Source organism: Acomys minous, assembly GCF_964271855.1.
Source record: "Acomys minous genome assembly, chromosome: 13".
Lineage (NCBI taxonomy): Eukaryota > Metazoa > Chordata > Mammalia > Rodentia > Muridae > Acomys > Acomys minous.
Genome location: NC_140495.1, coordinates 30,488,458 through 30,508,805, shown reverse-complemented (window position 1 = coordinate 30,508,805; position 20,348 = coordinate 30,488,458). Strand labels below are relative to the sequence as shown.

Sequence of the window (20,348 nt, the reverse complement as noted above, 5' to 3'; positions counted from 1 at the left end):
TCTAGGTCCTCACATGCATGGCCCTAGGTTGGTGCATCAGTTTCTGCAGCACCCCCTCCTCTGCCTGGATTAATGGACTCCATTAGTCTCCTCCTGGTGGGGCTCGTGACTCCTCCAGGCTGTTCTATTCCCCCAACTCTTCCCTAAGACTCCCTGAACTCCATCAACCAAAGAATGGATTAAAAAAAAAAACCTGTGGTACATTTACACAATAGAATACTACTCAGCTATTAAAAACAAGGAATTCTTGAAATTTGCAAGCAAATGGGTGGAACTAGAAATGATTATCCCGAGTGAGGTAACCCAGACCAAGAAAGACACGAGTGGTATATACTCACTTATAAGCAGATATTAGTCAAGCAATACAGGATAAACACACTACAATACACATACCCAAAGAAACTAAATAACAAGGAGGACCATAGGGAGGATGCTTAATTCTCCTTCAGAAGTACAAATAAAGTAGGCACCGAAAGCAATTGAAGAGAAGGAACAGAAAGGGAGCCTAGCATAGAGGTCTTCTCAAAGAGTCAACCCAGCAGTGGATCCAAGCAGATGTTGAGACATACAGCCAAACTTTGGGGGGGTGGTTAACTTTTAATCTTTAGAAATCTATCTTTAGATATGAATAACTGCAGATATTGGCATGTAGTAAAAGATCAGGTAAGGGGAAGAGTACATTACAAGAAAGAAAAAAATAGAGGAGAGTGTTACAAAGAGATCAATGACCTGGAGGGGTCAGAAGCTCCACAAGGAGACCAGTAGACCCAATAAATCTGTTCAGAGGAGGGTGGTGCTGCAGAGACTGATGCACCAACCAAGGGCCATGCATGAGGGGACCTAGACCCTCTGCTCAGATGTAGCAGATAACAGCACAGTCTCTTTGTGGATCCATAATATACTGAGTAAGAACTACTTCTGACATGGACATTGGTCCCCACATGTTGATACCTCTCCTTGACCTTAGGCATTGGGAAAATCTTTTTTAAAGAGAGAGAAAAAAAAAGATTAAGATTACTGACAAATGTCCAATCAAATTTTCCAAAAGAAAGAGAGAAATAGACCAAATTATTATATTTAGAGATGAGAAGAAAGACATTACAACAGAAACCTCAGGAAAAAATTCAGGCAATAAGGACATCCTAGAAAAATAAATTGGAAATCCTAAAAGATATAAATGAAATATATAAATATATGTCTACAGAGCACCTTCCAGCACCAGAAACACTAGTCAATATGATTGACTGTTTGGGAACAACCCAAACTTTCACAAGAACAGACAGTAAATGGAAACTACTTAAGAGCAGTACAGAAAGAGAGTTTGTGGAGTACATTACATTTGGTACAGTTTGTTGCAGTTCAGCTGATTGCAGCTGAGTGTCTGCAATTCAGTTTGTGGAGTTTAGAGGCAATTTTTCCAAGCAGAGAAATTCAGTGAGAAGCTGAGAGAAGCCAGTGTGAATCAGTCAGCATGGAGAGGAATTTTGAGACACTACAGCTGAGTTGAACCAGTCAGGAAGTGTTCAGAAAGAATTAGAAAGGATGAACTTATTCAGCAATAAGTCTCTGAGGGTGAAAACATTCTAGGCCTAGAGTAGCAGATAGAGTCTATAGCCACCACCATGCTGGGTTGCAGAAGACTAGATTGCATGGAAGAAAGAAGCTTCCAGGCCTATGCTTATGGATAGTTAGATAGAAACTCTCTGGGCTCAGCCCAAGTCATATATTTGTAAATCTTGGGTACAGCTCTCATCTCATCGTCTCATCTGAGGAAATAAGTACATTTACAACCTAAAAAGTTAAATAATAATGGAGTAAGTGATTTAAATAAATCCATAAAATTCAATGATATAGAAGCAATAATTTAAAATATTCTAACAACAGCAAAACAAAGGCCAGAACCAGATCATCAGTGCAGAGTTCTTCCAAACATTCAAAGAACTAATACCAAAATACCAAAATATAAAAAGAAGAAACATTTTCATTTTTAAGCCATCATTACCTTGATACCATATCCAGCCACAACAAAAACAAAACAAAACAATGAGAACAGCAAAAAAAAAAAAATTACAGGGTAGATATCTATGATTAACTTAATTGCAAAATTCTCAACAGAATATTTGCAAACTGAATTCAAGAACGTGCTGAAAAGATTAGCCACTATTATCAAGTTTACTTTATTATAGAAATGCAAGGATGGGTCAATATTCATCAATCTAACTTACCACATAAATATACTAAAGTACAGAAACCACTTGATTATCTCAATAGATCCGGATAAGACCTTTGAAAAAAATCCAACATTACTTCATGATAAAAGTCCTGAAGAGATTAGGTATGTGAGGGATATATCTCAGCATATCTCAACATATTAAAGGCAATATACAGAGAACAGAAATAAGAAAAGAGGTCCAAGTCATTTTATTTGCAGATGATATGATTATGTATACAAATGACCCTAAAGACTATATAAAAAAAATCTCCCCAGGATGATTAAAACACGTGACAAAATATTATCCCTTCTTTCAAAGGCCTTTTAGAATAAGCAACGTATCCATCCACACCTCCCTTTATTTTAGTCAGACTTTATGAAATATTCAGTTTCCTTTTTGCTATAAATCTGCTTAAGTGTTTATATCTACTTTGTTTCATTTTTCCATGTCACATTGTATCGAGAAATATATCTATTTCTTCCATAGTTCCCAATGTACTGGTGTCTATATTTTCAACATATACTCTAATAATCTTCACTGGTACACTCTTTAATGTTTTTTCATTTTTCATTTTATTTACTGTTCTTTCTTCACTTCTTTTGTCTAATCTAGTGTCTTAGGGTTTCTATCGCTGTGAAGAGATGTGATGATGACTGCATCTCTCATAAGGGAAAACCTTCCACTGGAGCTGGCTTACAGGTTCTGAGATTTACACACTATCATCATAGCAGAAAGCATGGTGGTATGCAGGCACACACGGTAGTGATTAAGGAGTGAAAAGTTCAACATCCCATTTGACAGGTAGCAGGAAGAGAAAAAGAGAGAGAGCGAGAGACTGAATCCGACTTGCGCATTTGAAACCTCAAAGCCCAACACAAGTAGCACACTTCCTCCAACAAGGACATGCCTACCCAACAAGGTCACATTTCCTAGTGCTGTCACTCCCTGCTGGACAAGCATTCATATCAATTTGCCTATGGAGGCCTTTCTAATCAAGTCACAATATCTGGTTAAAGGTTTGCCAGTCTTTTTTTTTTTTTTCCTTTTTCTTTCTCTCCTCTCTCCTTTTCTCCTTTTTACTTTCGTTCTTCCCTCCCTCCATTTCTTCATTTATCTTTCCTTGCCTTTCCCCTCACCCTCAACTGTGAATTACATACATTAGCAGCAGAAGTATGTGCTTTGCACAAGCACCAGAAGTATGTGATGGCTGAATTCACAAGCTTGCTTTCTATAAGTTAGTTTCCAGAGGATAGATAATTCCCCCCATAAAAACAAAATAAAAAACTCCAGATCAAAGAAAGTGGAGTTGCCTAGATGATAACTTTGATGACAAAAATGGCATAGTCACAATAATAAAAGAGATTAAATATACTTGAATTCTGTAAATTACTTTGCCTGGTAATGAACAGTAATAATAAAATGAAGTTTTCAATTAAAAACTTTGCAAAGAAATTAGAATAGCACTCCAACGGATCTCCTTTTCTCTCTAAGATTTAGTGTTCCATCTGATAAGTTGGCCTGATGAACACGTGTTTTTATTGACTCAAGGTGAGTTTCGTGAGATAATACATATCAAAGCTTAGCAGACTACTTCTAAGCAGCAAGGATCTAGTAAATCTTAGCTCTTTAGATTGTGAACCTTTCTTTCTGTTTGTTTGTTTGTTTGTTTGTGGGTTTCTCTGGGTGGCTTTGGCTGTCCTAGACTCACTTTGTAGATCAGGCTGGCCTTGAACTCACAGTGATCCACCTGCTGCCTCTGCCTCCCAAGTGCAGAATCTTAATTGTATTTATATTCTAGGTATTTTGCTATGAGTTACTTGAAAATGTTGTCATGTCTACTTTTTGCCAGACATTTACAATCATTTCTTTAAAGGTATTTATTCTCATCAAGAATATGTTCAGAAATAGGTGATCACATTTTAAAAATTGTGATTAGCTGTTGTGATTTTGTTTTCCTCAAAATAAATCATCTCCCAGTTCTCTATAATTAATCATAGCCAAGTGTTATTTCTCTTGTTAAGTATGAAAGCCTCCATTTGGAGCTCAGGCAACCACAAAAACTACATTTTTTTGACAGACTAAAATGTGTTAGAATAGAAAAAAAACTCCTTTAATGTCTAAGAAGGAAATATCTCACAGAAGGATTTTTTTTTAAGTTCACTGATAAATTCTAAATAGGTTGAAACATGAAACTACTAGTGGATGTCAAAAATATTCAAACACCAACAGTTTCAAGTTTCAAATTAAGCTTCTATCAAATGTATGGTACATAGGTAATGTTAAATAAATCATTGGGTAGTGCCAATTTCAAAGGCATACCTTAATTAAGTCTCGGGTTTATCCATGTCTGTTCTAAACATTCTATTCACACAGTGAGCACTGTGTGAATGAGTTTCTGGTTGTATGTACCAGAAGCACTCTAAATAATTAAGAAGATTTCTTGAGAAAACATGTCAGAATAGAAAGACTTAGAAACTCATGCAGAGGTAGCAAGGCCAAGTGCCTGACAATTGTCATTCTATAATCTGAACTCCCCACCTCACCCTCACTGTTAATGAGGAAGTTTCTTTCCTTATCTGCTTGGAATAAGCCCAGTTCAATCCCTGTACTTTTTCTGATGAACCAGTTTAGCATCCTCTTACTCTTCCTTCTTTGGGCATTACAGCTTCCTCCCTCAGACTTTTATAATGAGGCATAGAGCCCAGTTTCCAGTACGTTTTTTTTTTTAGATTTTTATTTTATTTTATTGGCATAGACACTATATTATTACACATAAGTAGAAAATTACATACAGCAAGAAGAACCATGAAACAATCATGGATCATAGGACTGTTACATTCATGGTGTTTTGGCTAATTGCATTTGGCAAACTTGTAGAAAACATCTTTCCTATCTTAGTGAGTCTGTAATTCTGAATGAGAATCAATATCTATCATATCTCATCTCTGTCAACTTAAAACCTCTATCTAGACCTAAAAACATCATAACTCCTAAACAGCAAAGGTTAATTGCAAGACTAAACTATTTGGTCTTCAACCCCATCAGAGACTTGAGAAGGAATGAAACATAATTACTTCAGTAAACCGGAAGTGCAGATTAGCAGCTTCCAGAATGAGTAAGAAAAGAAAAAAAGAAAAAAGAAAGACAGTTTGCTGCCTGAACAGTCACCCAAAACTCTTTATAACATTGAACATCATCTTGAGCCTTCTGACCCAATATAGCTGAAAGACATATTTGTGAGACAGGAAATATTGAGGACTTGCTTACCCTGTCTTGGCAGAGTTGGTCCATCTATTCTACCTGCATCCAAGCTTGCTCATTTTTAGGCACAATTCTGTCTGTGGCAGAAATGAGGACGTTTTGCCAATCTGCATAAAGAGGATCTTTGATGGTCATCATCTTCTTGAGATAGGCTTGATGTTGCCAGGAGTTAACCTGTCTTATTGTCAAAGAATGTGTAAGATATTAAAAGCTTCTAAATGCCATATTCTGTAGTTCTCTAGGGCTCTGAAGACCGTATCTAACTATCTTACCCCATCTTTCTAGAAGATCATTATCTATTTGTTAAACCTAGGGTGTATATTCTTGTGATTAAAAATAGGCTGGTACTTGACATGACCATAATTTGATCAACTAACAATTGGCTAGTATTATTTAACTATCCTAATCAGGTTGCAATAGCACTTTCTGAGTATTGGAAGTAACATTAGGAAACTGGACCACAAATGCTGTTCCTGGCTTGATTAACCATGTCCCCCAATTTCATTTGGGCCCCTACAAAGGGGGTGACTATTCCTACCAAGTCACCCAGAAGAATCCTTAAGATAACAATGACACATTTACCCTAATGGGGGGCCAGGTTGGGTAGGTTTATGTTTGCTCTTGTGGGGTACAGATAATTATTTTCAGTGAGAGTTGCTTATAAATATGATTGGTCTTATTCAGACAGAAAATAATGTTGGATTCAGGGATGTCTCTCTTCCTCTATCTTTCTTTCGTAGATATGGAGATAGAGGTTGGGAAGAAAAAAGGGGGGTATAGAAATATATAGGGATGATAGGATAGAAAGTAGGTTATTAAATATACTCCTCAACATAAGGCCTTATTCGTTACTAACAAAAAAAATGTTATTTTTGATTCATTGGTATAGAATGTTGTATATTGATACAAAATAAGATTAACTTTGATATATTTGATGGAATCTCAGAGTCATTTTGATTTGCATTTCCCTGATGACTAAAGACATTGAGCATTTCTTTAAGTGTTTCTCAGCTATTCAATATTTCTCTGTTGAGAATTCTCTGTTTAGTTCTGAGCTCCATTTCTCAAATGGGTTATTTAGTTTGGTGGTGTTTAATTTCTTGGGTTCTTTTATATTTTTTGGATATTAGACCTTTGTTAGATGTAGCTTGGTGAATATATTTCCCCAGAGTTTAGGCTGTCGCTATGTCCTGTTGACAGTGTCTCCTACCTTACAGAAGCTTCTCAGCCTCATGAGGTCCCATTTATTAATTGTTGACATTAAGACCTGGGCTGTTGCTGTTCTGTTCAGGAAACTATCTCCTGTGCCAATGTGTTCCAGGCTCTTCCCCACTTTTTCTTCTAACTGATTTAGTGTATCTGGTTTTATGTTTAGGTCTTTGATCCACTTGGACTTGAGTTTTGTGCATGGTGACAAATATCGGTGTAATTGAAATTTTTTACGTGGAGACATCCACTTAGAGCAGCGTCATTTGTTGAAGATGCTATCCTTTTTCCATTGAATAGATTTGGCTTCTTTGTCAAAAATCGAATCGGTCTTCTATTCAATTGCATTGATCAACCAGCCTATTGCTGTGACAGTACCATGTTCTTTTAATTACCGTTGCTCTATAGTATAGCTTGAAATCAGGTATGGAGATTCCACCAGAGGATCTTTTATTGTACAAGATTGTTTCAGCCATTTTTACTATGTTAATTCTCCTGATCCATGAACAAGGGAGATCTTTCTATCTTCTGGTGTCATCTTCAATCTCTTTCTTCAGGGGTTTGAAAATTTTTTCAAACAAATCCTTCACCTGCTTGGTTATAGTTACTCCTAGATATTTTATATTGCTTGAGGCTATCGTGAAGGGTGTAGCTTCCCTAATTTCTTCCTCTGCACAGATGTCCTTCATATATAGGAAGGCTACTGACTTTTTTGAGTTAAGTTTGTATCCAGCCAATTTGCTGAATGTGTTTATCAGCTCTAGGAGTTCTCTGGTGGAGTTTTGGAGGTCACTTATGTACACTATCATATCATCTGCAAGTAGGGATAACTTGACTTCCTCTTTTCTGATGTGTATCCCCTAGATCTCCTTTTGTTGTCTTATTGCTCTGGCTAGAACTTTCAATACGATATTGAAGAGATATGGAGAGAGTGGGCAGCCTTGCCTGGTCCTAGATTTTAAAGCAATTTCCTTGAGTATCTCTCCATTTAATTTGATTTTGGCTATTGGCTTGCTGTATATAGACTTTATTATGTTGAGATATGTGCCTTGTATCCCTGATCTCCCCAAAACTTTAAACATGAATGGGTGTTAGATTTTATCAAATGCTTTCCCTGCATCTAAGGACAGGGAAACATAACAAGAGATACTGAAGAAATACAAAGAATCATAAGACCCTACTTCAAAGGCATATATACCATAAAATTTGAAAATCTCAGGGAAATGGGTCATTTTCTTGATCAATTTCACTTGCCAAAATTGATTCAAGAACAGAAAAGCAAGCTAAATAGCCCCATTTCCCCTACATAAATAGAGCAATCATTGATAGTCTCCCAACCAAAAAAAAAAAAAAAAAAAGCCCAGGGCCAAATGGGTTCAGTGCAGAATTCTACCAGACCTTCAAGGATGAGCTAATACTGATACTCTTCAAGCTACTCCAAAAGATATAAATGGATGGAACATTACCAAAATTATTCTATGAAGCCACAATCACATTGATACCTAAATTTCACAAAGACCCAACAAAGAAAAAGAATTTCAGACCAATTTCTCTTATGAACATTGAAACAAAATACTCAGTAAAACACTTGCAAAACAAACACAAGAACACATCAACGTTATTATTCACCATGACCAGGTTAGGATTCATTCCAGGCATGCAGGTATGGTTTAATATACAGAAATCCATCAATGTAATCCACCATATAAACAAACTGAAAGTACTTCCTCATATTAAAACCTCTCTGAACTTACACCTGCATAAAACTGTTGGATTTCATCAAGTGATACAGAAAAGTTTCTCTCCTCTCCTCCCCTTTCCCCTCCTCTCCCATCCCCTCTACCCTCTCCTCCCCTGCTCTTCCCTCCTCTCCTTTCCCTCCTCTCCCTTCTCTTCTCTTTTTCTCTTTTCCTTCCTTTTCCTTTTTCTTCTCTTTTCTTTCACTATGTAACTCTGACTGGCCTGGAAAATGATTGTGTTTAGCAAGCCATGAAATCATCTTTAATCCAATCCTCATGAATATGGAAATTAAAAGGGTGTGCCTCTATGTCCAACTCAACAGAGGCTATTTCCATTTATAAAAATTATACTTATTCATATATAAATATATAGACACATACACAGATACACACGCACACACATATATGTGTATTTCTGAAAATAAAGAAGTAAAAATGCTGAACTAAAAATCCAGTTTCTATCTCTTAAAAAGTTGGCAGTTCAGACTTATGTCCTGTGTTTCTCTGTAGTATTTACTCTTTCAATTGTTGTGATACAAAGAATGCCATGGTGATAAAGAATTGTCAAAGCATTATCATGGATAACTTCTACACATCCCCGGTCTGATCCTTGTGGTAGATCTATAAAATATTATTAGTTTAACAAAATTGAAACACAAGTTAATTGTAAGCTCAAACATCATGTGACTATAATCAAAATTGAATAGAAAACAAACCTGATGGTTGTTGTTCCTGCTCTGGAGATGGTGGAAATTCTCGCATGGTTAGTAAATAAAATGATTTTCCTCAAAAGTTGAACTCATCCTTTTACAAGGGGAAAATTTTCCTTCAGATTGACTTTTAAACCCATGGGCAGCTAGAAAAGTTGAAACTTTATTAAGAGATACTAAAAGTATAATTAACAGAAGTTCTTTCTCACTGGGAACAAAACTGAGTGAATTATGCCCTCCTGTATTTCCCCTGACACTGTTACCGTGCAAGATTTCTCAGATCTCAGGGGTAGTCTGCAGTATATTCACTCAGCACACAACATCCACTGACTCAATTATCTCTCACCTCACTCCTAAAGAAGTATGGAAACATTTGGCTCTCAGAACACACATAAATGATGTGACCCGTTCCTTTGAGTTAATTCACTAAAACCATTTTCATTTTGAAATACAGCTGTTTGTAAATGTTCATACTTCTCTGCGAAGCTTCTACATTTTTAATTTTCTGTCATTTCTTAAGGGGAGTCAGGGATTTGAGAGAAAAACTAATTAAAAGTAATTGAGCATTAGATGAAACAGGGTTGCAACACAGTAATTAGATTTATATAAAAAAAAAAAAGGTCCTGGTTGTCCTCTGATTATCACTTAGGTAGTCAAATAATATCATGGATGAAGAGAAATAATTTTGCTGGTGAAGTATCTGCAATTTTGATGAGTAACAATGACTCATTGAAAGGTTGGTCAGCAGCGTCATAAGGGGATGACTGCTAGAACATGTCGGAAAGTTTCCTCTTCTTCATAATAGTCCCTCGTATTCAATGCCTTGTGTTTAATGTTTAATGCATGCTGAACCAACTAGACATTTGGTGAACATTCTCTCACAAAGAATAAAATCTTAAGTTCTTATGTTTGTGTTTGTTTTTATTTTCTGTGGATAGCTCTACTGGAAGCATCATATCTTGTACAATAAATATAAGTGCTAAGAAACAACACCAGACTGTGGATTCATCCCATGAAATGAACAGTGTTTTTCAGTAAAACAAGAACAGGAACTTTTTCTTTGATTCCAGGTTCAGTAATTGTCATTCATATTATTCTCCTTTAAAAATATTACAGGAAAAGACAGTGCTAGGAAACAAAAACTGTGAGTAAAAGTGACTGTCCTTCATGCTAACTCATTTTAATTTGGTAGGAAATCATGTGTAAGAGGGAGACAGAAAGTTGCATATATTTCAATCCACTCAGAAAATTATAAACCATTTTTTTACTCCCACTAAAACATTAATACGCTTACTTCACTGCATACTTGGCAACTATGATTTTTTTTAAAGGAGAACACATACAAAATCAACCAAACAAATGAACAAAAATATAGACAAGTAAGCAGACAAAGAATCAAATCAATAGCCTTGACGTGGAGGTACAGCTCTTCGACCATGGCATCAAGGGCTGAACAAGAGAATACAGACCTTTTTATTCTGTTTTATAGCTCACTGTGCCAAGCAGAAGGTGAGACTAGGACCGGGCCAGGACTATACTACTCATTTGAGCATGCCTTTCAAGGCTGTAGGAACTGTTTATTTGTTTTGTTCATAATCAATGATACAAGTAAGACTAACATTATTAACTCATCTATCAAAAAGAGAAAAAAAAGGCTTTGTGGATATTTACAGTAGACATATTTCTAGCCATATTTTTCCAATATATACTTATTCAAACCTTTTGCTCAATATAGTGTATTTTTATCTCCTCAGACATTTGCTTACATTATATCCAAGACTATGTCATTACACCGGAATGATTTCTTGCTTTAGTAATGAGTCTACAGTGGTTATGAAACATATTACAGGATGCTAAGTAAGCTACCTCCCTCCACTTTTAAAAAATGTTTTACAGAAATATTTGAAAATTTATATTCATTCTGATATGTCTCTGATACATTTATTAGAATAGAGAAATGGAAAAAGTAATATCTGACCGATATAAAAATTTCCAACACTTTCTTGAAAATGACTTAATTTTCCTAAAAGGCTTATTGTTTTTCAGGGTTGTTATGCCTTTGTGCGAACATATCCTGGCAGATGTTTAAACAAAATCACTAGAGTTTATTGGGCAATCTGGTCCATGGTATGAACTCAGCTGATGTCTAAAACTAATCTTTCTTCACTGTTCCTGTACAATGTTGTACACTGTTCCTGTCCAGTTGTAGTATTACATGTAAGGCATTCTATCCTCACTGTTATTTTAAACATAATATAATTCATAAGCATTAAATATGAAGTGAACTGTATCTGCATGAATTATTTTATTGGAATACTCCTGGCTTATTCACAGTTTATGTGCGAGAGGGGCTACCTTCCCAATAGAGAAACAAGAAAAGCATGATTACTTAATGTAACTGCAGAGCAGGGCACCTGTGTAAACAGACCAAGTGTCCTCGGGTGAACCAGTGCTATTCTCCAGTGTAATTGTAGTGTACTGGTCCTGTTCTACGGGGAGAAGCTGTTTCTTTAGAAGTCCCTACCACCTTTCCCTCTCACAATCCCTTCCCTTCCTCTTCTGCAGAGATCTCTGAGCCTGGAGGAAAGGAGCTTGAAACAGACATTGTATTTAGGAATGGCACACTTATGAGTGCACAGAGGCGATGGCAGCCTGACAAGGCCCTTACAGATTCTAACCAAACAAAACAAAACCACAGCATGGAGAAGTGCACGAATACACAGGCCCAATACTAACCAAGAAGCTGTTTTCAATTGATACCTGATGAAAAAGAAAAAAAATTAACCAACAGAGTCTCACCCACACTTTACGACAGGCCCTATGGTCCAAGAATAGAAGGGAAACATTAAGTGGGCTTCATGTATTTCTTTTTTTGTTGCTTTTTGAATTTTTTTTCACTTTTTAGTTTTAGATTTTCTCCCCCCTTTTGCTTCCTTTTGGGAGAGAGAGAGAGAGAGAGAGAGAGAGAGAGAGAGAGAAGAGAACATAAAATCAGGCTGATGTTAGTTGGGTATGGAGGTGGCGGGTAGATCTGGGAGTAATTAGGATAAGGGAGAGAATTGATAAATTACTCTAAAAAGAATAACTATAGTGCCCATTCTCATGTACTTGGGGAGACCAAAGAACCAGGTGCCTTATTTTTATTCATTATAAACATCTCAAGTATGTATTTCTCTCAAATTTGCAGTTTTGCTATAGCAGGCCTTTATCAGGAATTTGGCCGTTACTCTGAGCCTATGTGTAATAGTTAAATGATTGAACCTGACCTTGGATGTCACATCTTTTCAGAACAGTAGGGATGATGCCTTGTCATTTTTCATGTTTTGTGCATAAAATATACACGTAGATTGATGCTTTGTAGGAAGGCATTAAATGTTGTTTCCATGTTTTCCAGTACTGGCTGGTGTGAATAAAACATGAATTTGTTTAGAAATAACTTCTCCAGTGTTCTCTGAGTCCTGTCTAGGATTTGGTTCTCATTCTTAATGGATAGAAGTCTGAGAGCCTAAGCAGATGAGAAAACCAGGGAAGGTCACAGACGCTGTGGTCATTAAACTTCCTAAGCATTGATTTCCCTCCTTTTCCAAAGAGCTATAGTATTCATGGCTGTCAGTAGAGCTGCTAGTTGATTAAAATTTTAGGTGTAGGAGAGATGAACACTATAAACTCTGAAAATGTTTCCTATAGGGAATTACTTCCATGAAAATAAATATTTTGATCCCAAGCAGCTTATTTTATATTACTTCAGGTGAGAGTATTATCCAAATGTCTTACAGTAATTAGAGCGTCTCCATCATTCAGAGTCTTGAGATGTTCTGCTTATCACTTGGTTCTTTTTTTTTTTTACTGTGCCTGGGATTTCACATTTCATTCCCCCACCATTATAATTGGAGCCAACTTCGAAACTTCCAATGAAGGGTCCCCTATGAGAGTGGATTCAAGAGCTCCCAAATCTTCACACACCAGGGACAAATACCTCAAGGTTTTTCTACATTGGAGGCTGATTCCTAACAATAAAAAGGGTAAAATGAGGGTTATCTATGAGGACAGAATGAAAAGAGTCCCTACTGAAAGAAAGGTCTAGGGTAGAGGCAAGAAGAAAAGAGACAGCCAGAGAAAAATCTGTAAAAGAGCTTTCTGAGAAAGGTCACTCTGATTGATGTAGGTTTTTCTGTTATGAATTCCTTTTCATCTGCTTAGCTGTTAAATGTTAAACCTTCCATTGTCAAGCAGACTTGGATTTCACCATGGAATCAGGCACTAACCCTGGACATTATGGTCACTCCTTACATATGTATTTCATTTGGTGTCATGTGCTCTTTGCACATGCTTTCTATTTTTCTTATTCATGCCCTGATATAAGAGCACATATCTGTCTGGAATGTCACTGTGTAGGTGTATATTGATATCCTCTGTGTTAAGCGCCTCAGGGACATTCTTTTCTGATGGATGCTCCAGATGTCAGAGTTGACACCTGTTCCTGAGTGCAAAAGGTATGTATGTGTTAACCAATGAAAATAAAGTTTTATAAGACTAATATGATTTTTAAACTAAGAAGAATATGTAAATGAATATGTCAAGCTATAGAAATATAAAACATCTCATGTTGCTTTGTGGCATGCGTTATTTCTGGAAGAATACAAACACAATATATCAAGGACAAGTCTGAATTAAATATTGTATGTTTTAGTCAACAAATACAGTGGCTTAAGTAAATGGTTTCCTGGTTCCCTCAGATTTAAGAATCTTCTCCTTGATTGTTCAATAAACATTTCACAGTTTAGTGAAAGAAAAATTACAAATTTAAGAAATGTCAGTCCTTCAACATAAGTAGTATTTAATGACTACAAGTTCTTTACATTTAAGACAACCAGTGTAAATTTAGTGAAAGTTTAAGCATTAGTAGAGAGACAACTATGTTCTTTATTTTAATATTGAATACTGGTAGCCACCCAAACATCCATTCAACTGTTATTTCTTCATTTCTTATGTGCCATGGAGTATTACTTGTTAGTGATTTATTTATTTTATTTTGTGTATCTGTCCCTGTGTGGGTATTTATACCTGAGTGCTGGTGCCTGAGATATAAGAGGCATCTGGTCCCCTGGGAGATGGAGTGACAAGTAGTTGTGAGCTGTCTGACATGGTTGTTGAGAATTGAACTCTGTTCTTCCGTAAGAGCAATAGGCATACAGCTGTTGAGACATTTCTTTAGCCCTCATATAATATTTATGCTACTGTATTATAATATACTCCTGTTGTTTCAAACTTCTCTTAATGAAGGTAGAGTCTAAGAAGAATGATTTATTAAATTTAAATTGAAGATTCATGGGGCTGGAGAAATGGTTAATAAGTTAAGAGCATTTTCTGGTCTTGCAGAGGACTCAAGTTCAACTCCCAGCCCCAACACAAGGGCTCACAACAATCTGGAACTCCTGTTCCAGGGCATCTGACATGTTCCTTCTGAACTCTGAGAGCACAAGGCATGTGTGTGGTGTGCAGACGTACATGCAAGAAAAGAAGATTATACAAATAAATAAACTAAATAAAGCAAAACAATTTAAGGATTAATAGGTGTATTATTCTGAGTATGATTTTTCTGATTGCTTCTAACTCATTTTCTTTCTTGCTCTTTCTATGCCTCATAAAAATTCAAAACAGAGGCATCGGTTAGTCGGCCTGGTATAACACTGAGGAACTGAGGAGTTACTTCAACCGAGACGCAAGTTACATAAAGGAAATTAAACATTGTTCTAGAACACTTGTGGTGAAGGGACAAAGCACTTTGAGGGAATGCCAAGAAAAATGGAGTTAGAGAACTCTTCTGAATTTACAGTTATTTCAGTCAATACTTCTCTAGATTTTAGACTCTATCAATTCTCTCTCTTGTAAGACTATCATACAGAGGTAGAAGACATGAAACTGCAAAGAGCAGAGGCTGTTTGAAAGCATAGTTTTAGCACAAAATTTCAGAGTAGTTCTAAGATTCAACTAAGAGGCATGTCCTATAATTTAATTAAATCATTAAAGGAGACTACATTTTTCAGGAGGCTCATTTTGGGGAAGAAATTATGTTGCCAAAAAAGGGGTTTTATGCCATTATCCCATTAATGCTAAACTGTTTAAAAACTTTTAAATAAATATCTACTAATAGTCTTTAATTTTTTGTAATTAAGGCTTTTATTTAAAATATTTCCTCTTATTGCAGAAGTTGAAAATATTCAACTCTTTCAGTTAATGGCTATAATCTGAATTTTATTTGTTTGAAATGACCTCATCTGTATTTTAAAACGTTTTTGATAGACTACCATTATTGTATGAAAATTTCTTGAAATAGGAAATTGACTATTTGATCCATATTCAAATCAACCTACTACCATAATTGGATCTGAATTAGAAATTATAGCAACGGGAATATTTAAAAGAATGATGGGATTTAATTTGCTGACTTACTTGATTGTGTAGTAATCTTTCAAATTCAATAAGTGGTGAACTATAAACTGGAATTATTAATGTAAGAAATATCATTCTTTGAAAAATGTAAGGACTATGCTTGTTTGCCTCTGGAAGCATATACATGCATATACATACATACTTATGCATATATTCATAAATGTCTGTGTTTTTCTTTTCCATTTGTGAAAAAAGCTGGGTAACTTTTAACAATTATATTAACTATTGTTTTCCTTCCTTTTGGATTTTACTCATCAAAGACCCTTTTCTATATGGTCTTGTTAGATGCTTTTCCCAGCTATTATAAAACTTTACTAGAAGTCATCTTCCTTACTTGTTTATTGTTCCTTTTATTAACTGTAGTATATGTCCTAATTAGTTCATATATGTGACTGTGAAAGAGAATACAAATAGGAATCGAGTTTTAAACTGAAATATGGAGTATTTTAAGTTCTTCAGCCATTTGATACTAGTACCTATTGGCTTGTAACACAATCCTAAGGTGTGCTCTTGTCAAAATCTGAATTACAGGAAGATAACATATTATGATTTTAATATACTGTACAGCCTAAATAATAATTATGTTTGATGCCATCAAGCTAGAGCCATAGAAGCATCTAAATATAAATACATTTCATCAGCAGAAGCAGTTATAAATTATGGATACGATAGTGACAGACACTGTGTCAAAGGCAACAACAAAAATACTACAAATCTTCAAATTCATGAGGCTACAGCAGCAACTGAGAAAAATTTAGGGTGATTAAGAAGAGGGAAGATAAAATATTTATTTTTAAAAGTTATCATGACAGATTTCTCAAAACTTAGCATCTTAAAATACCTTTTTATTATCTCACAGCTCTACATAGCAGAAATCTGAGTGGGTTCAGCCAGACTGAGATCAGTGTCTCATGAGACTACAATTAAGGCTATTTGTTAGGCTGCTTTTTAATTTTGTGAGAGGTAGCGTGTTGGCAGGATCCAGGTCCCTGCAGTTATACGTCTCCGGCTCCTTCTCTGGAAGCGACTTGTAGTCTAAGATTGGACCACATACCATTCGTCTCAAAAAGCCCCTTCCATCTTCAAATGAAGAACCAAAGATGGAGTTCTTTGCACGTTTTGACTCTCTTTTATTTTCCTTTTTTTATTAATTTATTCTTGTTACATCTCAATGTATCCTCCCATTCTTCCCTCCCTCCCATTTCCCCCTTATTCCCCTCCCCTATGATTGTTCCTGAGGGGGATTACCTCCCCCTGTATATGCTCATAGGGTATCAAGTCTCTTCTTGGTAACCTGCTGTCCTTCCTCTGAGTGCCACCAGGTCTCCCCCTCCAGGGGACATGGTCAAAGGTGAGGCAATTAACTCCTCTTGTGCCACCTTTGAAGAAAGTTGCCTTTTAAGAGACTTGATACCCTATGAGCATATACAGGGGGAGGAAATCCCCCTCAGGAACAATCATAGCGGGGGGGGGGAATAAGGCAAAAAATGGAAGGGAGGGAAGAATGGGAGGATACAAGGGATGGGATAACCATTTAGATGTAACAAGAATAAATTAATAAAATTTTTTAAAAAATCTGTATAATTAGTTAAAGCCTTCTAGAATAATCTACCTGTGTTAAGATGATTGGTTCCAGATTAAGATGTTACCACATTCAAAAGTCCTAAGGAACAAACTCTTGACACAACTGCAAACATTTCATAGAAGAATATTAGGTCGACACAATTAGTTCTAAGTATATGTCACACACAGTAAGGGAAAAACTAACAATGTAATTTTTGGGGGGTAAGGCAATGTTTAAGCTTTAAAGGTATATTCTTGAAATACTTGCAACCTATATATAACTACACAAATTTTGAATTAAGAAAGCAACTGAAGGTTCTGATCTGCCAGGTCTGAGGCTGTGAGTCACCCCGGCTGCCGCTATGGTGCCAGTAATGAACACCATGGACACCTCTCATGAACTCATGATTCTTGATGCACAGATGGACTATTATGGCCTAGTAACCTACTCTTATGACAGGTCCTTCAAAATCTTTGGTGTGTTAAATAGAGGGCTTATCCTCATTGCAGAGGACATGAAGGGCCAGTCTGGCAAATGGCCTGGTCCCACCCAATGTGGGCAATAATATCCTGGCTTCCAGTTCCTATACCTAGAAAGTCATTATCTGGAAAGACAGAAATGAGACATGGGAGAAGACTCATGATCACTCAGGACATGACTCCTCAGTGGACTCTGTGTTCTGGGCTCCTCATGACTGCAGACTGATCCCAGCCTGTGGGAGCTCAGATGGGGCCATCTCCTTGCTGAGCTAATACAGGGGAAGACCAGTGAAGGGAAGAACATTAATAATGCTCACACAATCAGCTGTAATGCTGTCAGTTGGGCCCCTGATGTTGTCTCTGGAGGCCTTATAGTTCAATCATCAGGGCCGAAACCCAACTACACCAAGACGTTTGCATCAAGTGGCTGTGACAACCTCATCAAGCTCTCTGGAGTAAGGAGGGGACAGTCAGTGGAAGGAGGAGGAAAATCTAGAGGCACGCAGTGACTGGCTTAAAGATGTTGCCTGGGCCCCGCTTCCTTTGTCCTGTCCACCAGCACCATTGTTAGCTGTTCTCAAGATGGTTTATTTGGACCTGTGATGATGCCTCAGGCAGCATGTGGTCACCAACTCCTACACAAGTTCAAGCATGTTGTGTGGTATGTGAGGTGATTTATCACAGCAAACATCCTGGCTGTGGAGGGTGATGACAACAAGGTGACTCTGTGGAAGGAGTCAGTGGATAAACAGTGGCGTATATCAGTGATGTCAATAAGAGCCAGGGTTCTGTGTCAGCCTCCATCACAGAGGGACAACAGAACAAGCTGTGACAACACAGGCATCCAGGTCTTCCTGTTTTCACAACTGCCTATACTGGAACAATATCCAAACAACTGGGAAGAAGTGTTCAAATGCTCGCGGGATTCCACACCCAAAAGTACCCACAGGCACAATGCTGGATGCTCACCTGCCTTACTGGGATTCCATGTGTATAGCAATTTAATTGCCAGATGCAAATATTCATATTAGAACACAGGAGTATTATTTTTTTAAATTTAGGACCATTTTTAAGCTATCTTTTGGTTCAGGGTGTCTCAAAGCTAATAAAATCATATTGCACAAAAAAAGAAAACTACTGAACATGAAAAACTGTACATTGCTATATTTTTATATGTCTGAATGCAAAATAATTTACAGGCAATTGAAATGACAATTTATCCACATATATAATTTTTTATGAGCACCACAGTATTGTGTCACCTGTGGGGAGCCACGCTAAATGCAGCCATACTAGAAATCCTGTGCTTAGGCTGCATGCTGTGACCTTCAAGTTGTTGACCTTTGCTGAAGCAGGGCTTGTGTTTAGGCCATCTTCAGATTGTTTACCATTGAAAGAAACAGCCTAAGTGTCCCTCAGTAGAAGAATGGATAAAGAAACTGTGGTACATTTACACTAGGGAATACTACTCAGCTATTAAAACAAGGAATTCCCAAAATTTGTGGACAAATGGATTGAATTTGAAGTGATCATAATGAGTGAGTTAACCCAGAAGCAGAGGGACTCAAATAGTATATACTCACTTATACTTGGACACTAGCCCAAGGGGCATGTCCCATGAAAGTCTTCACTTACCAGGAAAGTGGGACAGAGGGGAGGACATCATTTGGGATTCTAGGTGAGAGAAGTATGGGAAAATGGGGAAATAGAAGGATCCAGAGGGTCCTAGAAACCTGCATGAAGAACATTATGATGGGAGGATCTTGGCCCAGGGGTTCTGTTCAAACTATGGCACCAACCAAGAAATAAGGAAGTTCTTTCAGGGAACTACTCATAGTATTAAGGAAGTTCTTACAGGGAACTACTCAGAGGATTGTATTCTGGCCTCGAGGCAGGGGCAGTGAGGTTGTAATAGAGTTTGTGATGTCTTGGCTGTATAAACCATACTCACTCATAATAAAGTAAGCCTTGATCATGACACTCTAGACTTGGTTTCATTTTTCTCACTTCTCTGTCCCTCTCTTTCAATCCCCACTCCCTCTTCCAGGGAACCTTCTTTGACATGTCCTGTGGGCTGGGACATATTTTAACATTATGCCTTTCATCAGATTTTTCTTTTTGGTTAAGGAAAAGTACCAACTGACATTAGTAGGTTACCAGCTTCTTTATCTAGGATACATGCATTGCAAAGAACCCAAGCTATTCTCCAACCTCTCCCTTAGGTCCTCAGACTCATAGTTTATCATCTTTAACAAAATCTTCCTGAATCTCCTTATGTTTTTTAAATGTAAAACCTGGAGTTTTTAAATTATATTTAATATGTGGTATAATTACTTCATCTTTCCAGAAGTGTACCATTGTCCCAACCTTTAAAATATACTTTTTACTAAATTTTTATTAATAACTTCAATTCTTTAAAATAACAGGGAGGAGCAGCTTTTTACATCCTTTAGTTCTCTGTGTATCATTTCAAGAATGCAGAAATATAACAGAGAATATTCAAGTAAAATATTATCATTGGTCATTTGAATATAGTGGAAGTTTTGGTTGCATTAAAAAACTCAGTTATGTTATATAAACATCTTTTGTTTTAATCCCAGGAGTGGGATATAGAACTGCTTTTAGTTGAATGCACAGCTGATAACTAACTCTTGTGGGTCAAAGTGGGGCATGGTCTTTGCCAGCTGCTCACAGTTTAATTCTGAGGACTCAGAGACATAAAT

At 36.8% G+C, this 20,348-nt stretch overlaps 1 pseudogene across 1 annotated transcript; it reads left to right on the top strand.

Moving 5' to 3' along the window:
• Positions 1–17,486: 17,486 nt before the first annotated feature.
• Positions 17,487–18,525, top strand: LOC311580965 (protein SEC13 homolog; annotated as a pseudogene). The gene has a single exon. The product of its transcript is annotated as a protein SEC13 homolog (transcript).
• The last annotated feature ends 1,823 nt before the right edge of the window (positions 18,526–20,348 follow it).